General features: G+C 39.7%; 1 pseudogene; it reads left to right on the forward strand.

Moving 5' to 3' along the window:
* Positions 1-11,268: 11,268 nt before the first annotated feature.
* LOC104425096 lies at positions 11,269-13,243 on the forward strand (annotated as a pseudogene).
* Positions 13,244-13,596: the final 353 nt, after the last annotated feature.

The following is a 13,596-nucleotide window of genomic DNA, read 5'->3' on the forward strand; positions in this document are numbered from 1 at the left end:
CTTTGCTGCCCTAGCCGAGTTGATTTCTCCTGTTTTGTAGCCAAGAACAACAGCTTGGTTAGTGGGTTTCTAGCAGCGATCCAAGCCCGTTTTGAGAATATTCCGGGCCCCGAACCCGAGGCTCACTTTGGAAAGAAACGACCCCTGCGTCGTCCCCGTCGATTTGATCCGACTCGTTTGCTAATCAAGTGAGTAATCTCACTAATCCTTGGTTAGTAGACTAATAATTCTTAAGGATTGATTAGTGTTAATTAAGTAGGATTAGGTGGTTAGATTAGAGTGGATTAGTAATTATTAATAAATTAATTGCATATTAGTTAGGTGGTTAGTGTAATTAGCTCGAGGATAGCCTATAGCATTTATTGAATGCTTATCGAGATTTTTCCCAACCCGTATCGGGCTTCAATTAGGCATCACGAGCCTAAATTGGATTTTTAGTATTTATTTATTAATTTTTGAAATTAATTTAATTAATTATTTTTTAGAAATAAGGCTGGAATAGTTGACAACCGAAATTTTATGCTGATTGTCGTGGTGCAGTCTGTTTATTTATTTGAGGTGTACATTGTGTTGAATTGAATTATTTGTGATATTTCAAGAATTTATTCTAAATTGAATGGAGATTGAGTGATTGATTGGTAGATGGCCGAGTATATTTATTTAGCACCAATAATGCTTTGATGGGCTAAAGTAGAGAGAATTATAGAAGCAAAATGGTAATATTCTTGGCTAAGACCGATCATGTACGATGTTATGGACCTACGTGGTTTGGTGATTAAGGACATTATTGGCGAAAACGGCGCTTTAAAGAACACACGTAACGGTCTAGTATATACATCATTATAGACATATGTGGTTCAGTGATTAAGGACATCACTGGCGAAAACGACGCATTAAAGAACACACGTAACTGTCTATTAAATACATCGTTATAGGCATGCGTGGTTTGGTGATTAAGGATATTACTGGTGAAAACGACACCTTAAAGAATGTACGCAATTGTCTAGCGTATACGTGACCTTGGTAAAAACGACGCCCGAGAGCATTAATGTGGCTTTGTGACTTAGTGTACTATTGGAGGTTATATAGTGAGGAGTGAAATGACCGGGGAATGATCCGATTGATATGTAATCAACTAGGTCGATTGAACGAGATAACAATTTGTGTTGTGATTGCTTGGGTGCCTATTGAACTGTGCTAATATGTAGGTGGAATATGAGGTCAAGGTAAGTCCTTTGACCCGTGCGTGCATAGGCAACCCGGTTAGCGTATTGGTTTCCTAATCGAGTCTTAGTGTGATAGAACTTGCTGAGATGTAGTATCATTGGTTATTAAATAACCAATTTTAGGCCCCTAGATGGCAGCGCCAGTACCTCCCCCTCCTCTAGAGTAGTTTGACATTCCAGTGGATATCTCCGAGAAACTCACTTCCATGTTCATCCTCATCCAGAAGGGTTAGAATATGTTTTGATTGAGTCGATGGTGTGGGTTGATGTTGGCCAGGACGACCTAGTGCCCCATGAGTATCGATCTTGGTATCATTACTATTTTGATGGACGAAGGATAGGTCCCATCCCTGAGGAAGATATACCTCACCCTGTCCTGGAGAAAGCTTTTGGCCAAGGGATTGCAGACCACAGAGATGGAGGCATAGATGATGCCAGAGATCCTACACTTGAGAGTGAGCCGACTTCATCTGTATACACTGTCGAGGATGAAAATTTTGAGGAAGGTGAGATCGTGGAACAAGAAGTGGAAGGTCCAGAGGAGGACAAGGAGTGGGGAAATGCTGAGGAGGAGCCGGTAAAAGAAGAGCCTGAAGAAGACGAGGAGCCTGAGGAGGAGGAAAGTGAGTCAGAAGAATCAGAAGAGGATCAGGATGATCCTGAGTACGACTTGGATGAGGACTAAGATTCCATCCTCTTTTGTGAACCCTGTTTATGTATGAATAGAGTGAGATTAGAAAGTTGTGAATAGTTTTGTGAAGTACTTTGAGTTATGCTCTGTATAAAAGCATGGTTGTGAATTTCAATATGAAAAATATGGCATTGCTTTTCTATCCCATTGTTTTATTATTTGTGGATTTATAACTGCTTTCGCATGTGCTATTAAAAATGAAAGGGTCGGCGATACATAGTCCTGGGATATCGCATTCTAAAATCGACTAAGCAGAAGGATGTGTGCATGCCCGAGGATCGGGGCGTGACACCTGATGCTTCGTCCCCTACATTTATACTCCTCGCTCCCACTCAAAGCTCTCGACTCGACCATTACCACCCATCGAAGCAATTCCACCGTCGCATCGCTGAATCTCTTGAAGCTGAGAAACGGACACGGAGGAGCCACAACATGTCGAGAGCCCTCTGTGATGTGATCATCAGAAGACGCGTGTATCAATGGTGGGATCACGTGAGGCGAGCTCCAAAGGACCCAATTGCCAGCGTCAGAGAGGGCTCCCTCTTTGACGTGAGCCAAACAAGATCAAGATCAATCTGTGAGCGACGACATGTCAAGAGCTTACAAAAATGAAGAAGGCAAGCCTGTTGTGGTTCGGTGCGAGAGGAGTGTAAAGGCTAAAGTTGCAGGTAGCAAATTTCTAGGAGTTCTCAATTTATGCCTTCTCTCGATAACCGCTGGTACTTTGTTTCCTCTTCTTGATTCAGTTGATTGTGAAGTGACAATTTAATCTGTTCAATTCTTATAACGAGATTTGTTTTCGTTTCTTCTTTCATTGATGGAAAGTATAGTATTTTTTATTATTCCCACAATCAGTACTTTATTCGGACATGGCATCATAACGCAAGGGTTCCCATTTGTTGAGATATTATATTCTTTAGGAGTTCAAACTTTTAAACTAAACAGCGTTTTGTTCGATTTTAAACTATCATCTTAATATATATATTACCAAATTCATGGTAAGGTTGGAGTAAGATTATCTAAACATCTTTCTCGTGAGTATCAGAAATAAATATAAACACCATTTGTTTCTTGTAATTTAAACTTTCAAATAGATAGATGTGCACTCATCCTGCCTCATTTATATAGTTCTAGTAAAGAAAATGAAATTCTTGGAATGAACACTTATTGTTTTTATTTTTAAGAGCTATGTGCGCATGAATCTAAGGCACACAAATGGAGGTTTGAGAGGAAGTAGGTCTCGGAAAAGAGTACCTCTGTATGATGATGATACCACGTACGCATGGCGGACCACTTCATGTTCAAGATCCCCACATTGGTATATCCTCGGCTATTGTACCAAGAAGTTTTCTAATTACTTTTGCTTTTTTTTTTTTTTTTTTTTTCAATTGGTGATTCTTTAATGTGTTCTTTTTTTTATAGGAAAAATAATGTCATGGAAGTCAATCGGGAATTGCCCAGTTGGGCAATGTCTCAGTTGATGTCGCGGAAACAAGTCTATGATTCACCGAAGTTGACTTTTTCTTTTGTTTGGGATTCATCGGACATTGGAAAGGACAGAAGACAAGCTTTGTTCGACGTGCTTGACACGACTATGATTCAAAGCTTTATCGAAGAACCGCCCTTGATTAACTAAGCCGTCGCAGACCGAGCACGTTTTGTTTTGGTTACACCCGGTCACTATAAATTAATCATTAATGTGAAAAAGCACATCATATACTGATCATATTTCCGACATATCGATCGACAAAGTGATTGTGCTTCACGACAAATCACGGTACATATTTTTCAGTGTTGAATTATCTCGATCCTGATCGATGACAGAAAAGCATAAGCTGGAAATCTAAAGATGGCTAAGCTACCTACCTTCTTTTTCTAATTAAGAGAGGCAGATGCTCACTTATTTGAATGCTCAGTATATGAAGTTATCTTGTTGGGCATTGATTTAGCCCACTTATGGAAATACTCTCTCGCAGTTTTTCACATGATTTAGTATGCCAAATTGATAGTTTCTGTAGAATTACTTTTATTTCTAAGAAATGCTATGAAAGAATTTAAGACGTTAGCTAAAAGAATAATGCCCGGAGATATGAGATAGGTGAATTTGGAATTAATTAACTAAACTTTTCAATAGTTAAAATCTCTGGACAACTTAATTATGTGAAGATTAGTCTAAAGCTAAGTCAAGATGCTTTGCAACGTGATTAAATACTTGTTTCTAGTGCAATGTTATGTCCCAATCACCATCTTTTTTGATCACTTAAGAGTAACTTTGAGAGACACTCGGCATGTGGATCGTTGGTCCATTGACTTACGTATTGGTGGGTATGAATTGAGTCACTGTTTCGAAATGGTTATATTGTAAAAGATAACATAGATGGATCATCGCAATCTTATGTGAATTTTTTTGAGAAATGAGAAGGTAACAGCACCATCACTCCTTGGAGAGTAATGGTGCTGCCTCCACCACTAGTTTTCTCAAGGAAACGATCCCTTGAGAGAACTGTGGATCCCATTTGGTGGGTCCCACCGAGTGGAATTTAATAAATAAATAAAAACAATAAATCAAATAAAAATCTAGAAAAATGTACTTATTAGAAACATCATCAATATAAAATATCTTTACTTAGAATTTAGAAAGAAGGGTTTAAACATCTTTATTATAAGACAAAATAAATGTTGGGTTTCTATTAACGTTACCTCTATGATTAAACATTTTTCACACTCGCTTGAATGAAAATATTCATCAATGAACAAACTGAATACAAATTTTAAAATAGTTGAATATCCAATTTACATAACTTAAAACATTAATAAATCCTGCTCGAGCAATCGCAGTCCAAGTTAACTCAACAACTGAAATTATGACAATTTCGTGTCTAACTTTAAATAAATTTTATATTAAAAATTTAAGTATATTGGATTTGTTTGATTAAAATTCTTTTACCTCATTGTTTTTTTCTTTTATACAACCCCACTTTATTACCACGCTAGCCAACTTTCAAAATTTTCACTTATTAGAAATCTCATTAAATTAGGTTAAAATGCATGTATGTGTTGCTAATTTGACTTTTATTATATTTAGAATTAGTGAAAATGTTTTTGCAAGTACTCCGCTAAAGAATTGAGTTTTATATTTAAGTAGTTATGCAAATTATTAAATGGGCCAAATAGGAGTTCTTATTTTTCTTGGAAGAAATAGTTGTTATTGAATCTATGCGAATTTTCTATCTTGATTTATTTTCCAAATTTGTTTTACCAGTTGCTATTCCCATTGAATGGGAATATATGGTCCACAAAGCACCGTTCTCTTAGCAACGCCTTTTTTCTATGTATATGGCCTTCTCGCCTCTTCGATTAACCTTGAAGAGGCATCTTGCTCAAATCATTTGCAATTATTCTTGTGTAGTTGACCATATCATCTCTAGTAGGTAATTAAAAATCGAAAAAACAAAACTCCCAATTTGCCTAAGATGACATTGATTATCTATTCTCATTCAAGAGCTGTTTAGATGGCCTTACCTATTTCGTTGGTACCAGTTTTGGACCTTGAAAGCCTACATATCTTCTATTAAAAGGAGAGGGGAAAGAGGAAGCATGAAAAGACAGAATACATTCATATGCAGTGTTCAGTATATCATTTCAGTCCGGAACAAGGCCTAGATCTGGTCCCCTATGCAAAATATGCAATCAAATTGAAGCCGCTACGCGAGAGTTCTATGATGAACATCTTCGGTCCCACTTCAGACCACAATGTGAAATAGCATCATTCAGCTTTCTTTTTTTTTTTTTTTGGGGGAGGGAGGGAGGGAGGAGGGGGCTCAAGGGGAGAGAGATCATCCATTCAATCAAGAGCATCTTCAAGCTCTCAAAATAGCCATACAAGCCATAGTTTCCTTGTACATTTGGTGACAACTTTTCTCGACAAGATCAAGCGCTTTCCCAAAATTTTTGCCCACAAGTTCAAGATGTCATTGCTGTCTTTTTGTCATCTGTTCCAGATGAGTCCCATTGACCGGTCTATCTTTGCCACCAAGGAGTTGGAAACAACCATGTAGGAGAGATGCTTCTCGGCTTCCTAAATTGATAATATAGAATTAACAGCCATGCTGATAGGATATCATCCAAGCTTGTATAAATATCATCATATCGTCTATCATCCAAGCTTGATTTAATTAGTTGAGGCATGTGATTTTGATTAAAGCCCTCTACAATAGTGACAACAGAACCCCAAAAAACTGAGCTCTTCTCCTTGAGTGAATCATACAACAAAGTGGTAACACAACCCAAAAAAAGAGCTCTTTTCCTCAAGTGAATCATCTATGCAGAATTTCTAAACACATTAAGAAAGCTCTAGTAGCGAGATATACTTTTGTAACACATGCAGTGGTGAGTGTTGATACTAGCAATATAGCAGAGCTCCTCCACCCTTCAAAAGCGCATTAGAATTTCAGGCTCCGTGGGACAAGAAATGGTTTCATGATGCCGCACAATGACACTTATAGCCCCAACAAATATATTAGAAGAAATCGACTAAGCCGAGTACCCATATTTGTCGGTCAGAAATTCATGACAAGCCCTCGCTTTCAATGCACCGAAACTCTTTTTCACTAATTCGGAACTTATATCCAAGTCCAGTAAGCATGCCCCAATCAGGGATTGAAGGCAGGTAGGTTGACCAGGCTAAATGAGGGGTCTAGGCAACAATTCAAAAAGATTGACATTGATATAGAATATAAACAAAATGTTCAACACAATCAGGCCTAGATGCTGAGGCATAACAGCTCTGCAAGTCTCTTCGAGGTAATCCTCGAGTAATACTTTGAAATGAAGATAATATTCTGCAGAAAATAGATTGAGTCACATCCGAATGATGATCCGAAAAGAAGAAAATGACAGTTCTGCAAGTACCAAGTTCAACGATTCTGTCTAAGAACTTCTGCCTTCTCAACAGTGGACCTTCCAGCATGTTTTTCTCATTCTCAAATTCATCTTTGAAAGTACTCCAAAAAAGCAGGCCATCGGATAACCTCCAACTTCAATTGTTTTAAGCAACCTGCGTTCAAATATTGAAGGCATGGTCAACCAATTCTACAAAGACATTACCGTGATATTTCAAGATGTACAGCCAATTACCCACAACAATTCATAGATGGTACCTCAATTGGAATTTTCTCGAGAGATTTGTATCCTCTAAAGAGGCACTAAGAAGGCTTGACGATAGGATCATGTGGTGATAGAACCAAGCACCAGCAGATTTTCCCCTGAATCTACAAGAATTAAATCGCAGAATCAACGGCTAATCCTTGAAACACACAAGTGAAGACTTAACAATGAAAGAGCCTCACCGGTGTACACTTGCTCCGGGTTTCCCTTCACCAATGTCCACTTCTCTGGGTTTCCTTTCACTGATGGAATCTCAACTATTGCCTTGTAGCATCGACATATCTCAAGTTAATCATTGTTGGGCAAGCAATACCTATACCTACATCGTTAACCACATAAATGCGGGTAACCGAGATGCGAGTACAAATCTATCAATTACATCTGGAACGTCGAGTTTGCACTAAAACTAGAAAGGAACAAGAGAATGTGCCGTGGTTTGAACCACGACCTGAACACTAGGTGGCACTTGATCGGCAAAAACACATCTTAAAAGATAGTGGGCACATCACTAGAAAAAGCGAACACCAATTTACCATATCATGAGTCATAGCATATCCATTTCAACTCCGAAGTGATGAAATATCAGCTAGTGCTTCTTCCACAATGCTTTCACCTTCTTTAGGCTTTTTTTCTCTTCGGAAGGAATTGCATCAAACATTCCGGGGCGATCTTCCCGGAAAGGACATGTGCTGTACACGAGACATAATCCCGGCGATCTAAGCACAAACGAACCCGCAAAATCCATCAATCGAAAACCAATCATAGTAATAGTGCACAAAAAGGCTAAACAAAAAACCCTTACTTGTTAAAATATGGAGGCTCCGGCGTCGCCGAGCCCGAGCAGCAGCCAAGCTCGCCGCTCCCGCTCCGGCGTCGAGCTGAGCAGAGGAGCAGCTCGCTTGCCTCGCTCTGCTCCGCCGCGAGCCGACCAGCGAGCGGCTCGCCGCTCCGCTCTGGCGCCGCGAGCCCGAGCAAGCAACGGCTCAGCTGCTCAAGCCGAGCCCGAGCAGCAGCGACGCTCACTGCTCGCTCGCTCGAGCGAGCCCAGCACTCTCGCTCGCTCGAGCCGAGCCCGAGCAGCCGGCCGACGCTCCAGCGAGCCCCGAGCAGAGCGAGCAGCCAGCGAAGCTCGCTTCGGCTCAATCGCTCGCCCGGATCTCGAGCGAGCGGACGAGCTCTGTCGCAGATCAACGCTCGCCCGGTCTGCGAGACTCGCTCGAGCAAGCGGCTCGCAGATCTGGGCAAGCGATTCCTCGAGCGAGCCCTAACACTCGAGCTCTCGCCGAAGTGAAGACAATCGGTGAAGGAGGAGCAGACGGCGTTTACTGAAGGAGCAGCCGAGGAGGAGGCGCTCACGGAGACAGCGCCGGAGAAGACGATGGATTTCTCTCGCCGCTTGGGAGGCGCTCGCGCAGGGGAGACGCTCGTCGCAGTCGGAGGAGGAGAAGCTCGTCGCTCGTCGCACGTCGCCGGGAGGAGAAGCTCTTCGCCCGTCGCTCGTCGCTTGTCGCGGAGTCGCGGGAGGAAGCTCGTCGCGGGGGAGAGGAGGCTGTTCGAGCACAAATCGAAATAAAAAGGAACACAATTTTGTTCCTTTTTTGTTTCCGATTTGTGTTCCGGAAACAAGAAACAAGTTTTTCTTGTTTCTTGTTTTTGTTTCTTTTTGTTCCCTGGGAACAAAAATAAAAAAGGAACAGAACGCACACAAACGCGTTGCTGTTCCTTTTGTTCCTGAACAAAAGAACAGAAATTTCTGTTCCACGGGAACAGAAATAAAATCCAACCATGCAGCCCTTAGTCTTCCACGTCTAAATGAAAAAAAAAACATACTGAGGTTGGGGTGAGCAGGGGTGAGCAAGTGAGGGCTGTGAACCCTCCCCTAGAACTAGATGAGGAATTGAATCCTCTCGCCTATCACTCGGCAGTAGCTGTTGGAATTTTGTTTGTTAAAACAAAATAAGTGCTTTTTACTTTGTCTCACATAAAAAAGGTGAGAGCAAGAGGGTCAGTTTAAAAATGTGAGATTTCCCTTTTGTAGTTAAAGGAGTGATTAGGTGGGGCTAGACCCCACCATACCCGCGTGCGGGTGCGCGATTTTGGCGCACTTAGTACTGAGCATGCCCGCGGTTTAATTAGCATTAATCCCTTGCTATTTATTTTTTATTTTATATTTTTAGTTCAAATGTTGCCTTTTAATTTGAGAATTTCGGAAATGAAATATAAATGAAAATTCGAAATTCTATTTAAAAAAAAAATTATTCCGAATTTTATTTGTGTCTTTTCAAGACAACAAAATAAAGTTTTAGTTCAAAGGTTGTCTTTTAATTTGAGAATTTCGGAAATGAAATATAAATGAAAATTCGAAATTCTATTTTAAAAAAAAAAAAAAAATTATTCCGAATTTTATTTGTGTCTTTTCAAGACAATCTTTGGAAAATTACTTATTCGGTTTTAATTTTTCCGAAGGATTGCAATTGTTCGTTTTTCGACTTCTTCCGAAGAGTCGCATTTGTTTATCCAAACAATTTTCTAAAGACGTGTTTGTTCGCAATTTTCACGGAGAATTGCAAGACTGTTTCAATTTTCACGAAGAGTTGCAAGATTGTTTCATATATATACTTGTCATTTTTCGGAAAAAAAAGTGTGGTCATTTTTCGAGTCTTTTTTCTGAAAAACTGCAGCCAATTTTTCGATTGTTTTCCTAGAGAGACCCTGGAGAAATACTAGAATTGCTATTTAGTATTCTCATCCGAGACTTTATTGTATCCTGGAGGATTTTTGCCGGTGACCATTAGCAACGTTGTGGGGCAAATAAATCCTTAAAGAAAATAATATCACGTCTCAAAGTTCGAGTTGTTTTACTCGATCCGATTTCATTGTACTACCCAATTTCGAAGCATATTTTCCCAACAATAGCATCACCACCATTACCACAAGGGTTGGCCACACACGCCTCGATCTGAGTGTTGCTTCACAGCCTATGCCTATGGTCAAGGAGGACTGTTGGCCTTCTTAACCTTTTTTTTAAAATTTTTCCTTTAACTTATTTAATCAATTCTAATAGGGGTAAGTGGAAAAAATGAAGTTTGGGATAAAACGACATGGTTGGGCACTAATACACAACTTAGTTAACATTAACAGTCACGTAAGAGAGGAAAATTAATAACTTAAGTCCCATCAACATTTTTCTTAAATTAAATTAGACTGAGTAGGAAGAGGGACTTAATTGCACAAATTCAAAAAAAAAAAAAAAAGACGTCATTGTACTATCCAAAAGTTTTAGGACTCATTTTTACTTTTGTGACCAATCTTATAACTTTTGATACACTTATCCCTTGTTTTTTTAGGAAAAAAAGGTCGCATTTCTTAAATGTGCTTAATTTCTTAATTTACCAACCAAAAAAGTGTTGTGTTGGATTTACTAATTATGACATGCGCCATAAAAGGCAAAAATGACAAGGAGTTTAATGGGTAACCTAGGTATCACTTTAAATTAAGGTGATTTTACATTTTAGGGGAATCGTATGCAACTTCACTTAATCAAGCCAAAAAACTCTAAAGAGAAGATCTTGTTCTTGGCATACCTAGACTAACCTCGGAACATTAATTATATCATCCTATGATTGGGTCCGCACTAAATGAATGAATGAAATAAATAAATAAACCGTTGACTTCATTATTTAGATTTACTAAATTAAAAGCCAACCTGTCATCAATTTTCTACCTAAGTTTTAGTAAAATTTAAATATATTCGACTAAAGTCATGGGTTAATGGACTATTTTCCCAATGGATCGAATCATTGCAAAAATGATCAACGTCTCATTCTGATTAATGATCATCAGCAGCTTCCTCGTTGCTAATGGCATTTTCACTCTTCAACTATTCTGGCAGATTTCACATATGACAGCCCGGCGCTAACATGTTTTTGATTAAGATATGATTAATCACCGGCACAGCTTCAACAATCTCAAGGATGTCTTTTGCTTCAAGCTAGAAGGCACATACGTTCTTGCCCCAATTTTTTTCTTTTTATATAAAAAAATTCACTCGTTTTCTTCTTCCACACAGCGTGTGTTGACCTCCAAAACCAATTTGAAAAACATTAAGAATTAAGAGCCTAAAGTACTGTGATTCTCCTATAAATACTACATGCTGAAGTTCATGAAGAAGCCAAACCAAGACACGACACCCATTTGCGAGATCTCTCCCTTGTCTCTCTTACCCATCTGATTAGTCCTTTATTCATGGCTTTCGATACAGCCCTGAAAATCTGCTGCCTTATCTTTGTTTGCGTGATCACGTCGAGATCTGCCTCGGCACAGTTGTCTAACCAAAATTACTACGAGAAACGGTGCCCAAAAGCACTCCAGACCATTCGATCTGCCGTGAAATCGGCAGTGGCCAATGAGTCTCGCATGGGAGCATCCTTGCTCCGTCTTCACTTCCATGATTGCTTCGTCAATGCAAGTCTCATTCGCTTTCTCACTCTCTCCATGTTTTTCACTTCCACGTCCATTTTCATCCTTTTGTGCATGTGCTGCATGTTCTTTTATGTGCAAGCTTTTACTCATTCCCGATCCATACATGGATTATTCCTTTATGTGTATTTTCGATTGATCATCCATGCCTGCTTCGCTAAAAACAATTTTGACGTCCGATGTTAGAAGAGTTGCAAAACAACATTGTTTTTTTTTTTTCCTTCTATTTTTTTTCTATTTTATTATCTTGCGTTGTTTATATAATTCCACGCATGTCACATACATCAGTGAGTACAACACGTTTAGTAGAAAAAGAGTGACCAACATTTTGGAAATTCGAAAATCTTTAAGGAATACTGCAACAACTGAGATACAAGGGCCAACGACTCCATTAAATTATGAAAGAACAGACATTGAGCTGACCATAGCACACCCCTGCCAACCTGGTGTCTCTAACTTCGTCTTTTCTTCCCCTTATCTTTTAAGGAAACGTCTCTCTTTTAACATTCCTTTCCGATTGTTCGTAAGGGGAAAAAACACTATTTTGTTTCCTCATAAATTCAATATTTAGATCATCCTTCCTGCTTCGTTAGATCTTGTAAACATAATAAGATGAAATATTGATGTTCTTTTTAATATTTTTTTACAGGGTTGTGATGGGTCAGTTCTACTAGATGACACCGCAAACTTCACTGGGGAGAAGACGGCGTTTCCCAACTTGAACTCCTTAAGGGGATTCGATGTGGTTGACACCATCAAGTCGGAAGTGGAAAACCTGTGCCCCAGCGTTGTCTCGTGTGCTGACATCTTAGCCATTGTTGCGAGAGACTCCGTCATGGACGTAAGCACCCAACTCTCGAGATTTCTTAGAACGTAATTTTATTATTAATTTCTCAGAATATTCTTTTGAATCAATATGAAGGAAATTTGAGTTTCCTAATCTTACGTGGATTCATTAATTTGATTTTCAGTTGGGGGGATAGAGTTGGCAAGTTCAACTAGGAAGAAGAGATTCAACCACGGCGAGCTTAAACACTGCTAATACTGACCTCCCAGCTCCAACTCTTAATCTTAGTGCCCTAATCACTTCTTTCTCTAACAAAGGCTTCACTGCCGAAGAAATGGTAACCTTCTCAGGATCCCACACCATAGGCCAAGCCAGGTGTGTGACAGTCCGGGCCCGCCTTTACAACGAGAACAACATAGACCCGTCGTTCCCCACAACTTTAAAAGCCAATTGCCCTAGCTCGAGGTGACAACAACCTCTCCCCTCTTGACGTCACCAGCCCAATGTCCTTCGACAATGCCTACTTCACCAACTTGGTGAGCCAAAAGGGTTTGCTTCATTCGAACCAGCAATTGTTTAGTGGAGGTTCAACGAATGCTCAAGTGACTGCCTACAGCAAGAAATTAGGCTCGTTCCAGAAAGAGTTTGCCAAGGCCATGGTCAAGATGGGTGGCCTTAGCCCTCTCACCAGGTCCACTGGTCAAATCAGGACAAATTGTAGAAGAGTCAATTGATTTTAATTCTGGATATTGTTCTTTTGGAGACGTTTGTCTTTATTTAATCTTTTATTCTTGTAACCTTTCGAGATGATTGAGAATTATGTGTAATAACTTGGTGCTCTTGGGTGTAATGATAAATTTGTTTTAGTCAATTTCATGGGGCGTCAATTGAATATGATGATATCAATATCCAATGCTAGATAATGATTAATCATAAGGCATCTAAGCTCTTGGAAATGCTAGACTTTTTTTTTGTGTGGTCAAAACAATGGTATTATATATTAACGCACTTATGAACAACCATTGTACAAAGCTTAAGAATACAAAAGATCCAAGAGGTGAGGAGGAGGAGAGACATCCCAATTTGAGGGAAGTAAGGAAAGCCCATGGGCTTTGGCAACCTAGTCGGCAATGAAATTGGCTACCAGTCGACAGTGCTGGATCTGGAGATGGGGAAAACGGGGTAGATGCGCCATAGCTTCAGCAAACAGAGCTCTATGTTGCGAAGGAATCAAATTAGGGTTTTGT

Source organism: Eucalyptus grandis, chromosome 11 (genome assembly GCF_016545825.1).
Source record: "Eucalyptus grandis isolate ANBG69807.140 chromosome 11, ASM1654582v1, whole genome shotgun sequence".
NCBI classification, from domain to species: Eukaryota; Viridiplantae; Streptophyta; class Magnoliopsida; order Myrtales; family Myrtaceae; genus Eucalyptus; species Eucalyptus grandis.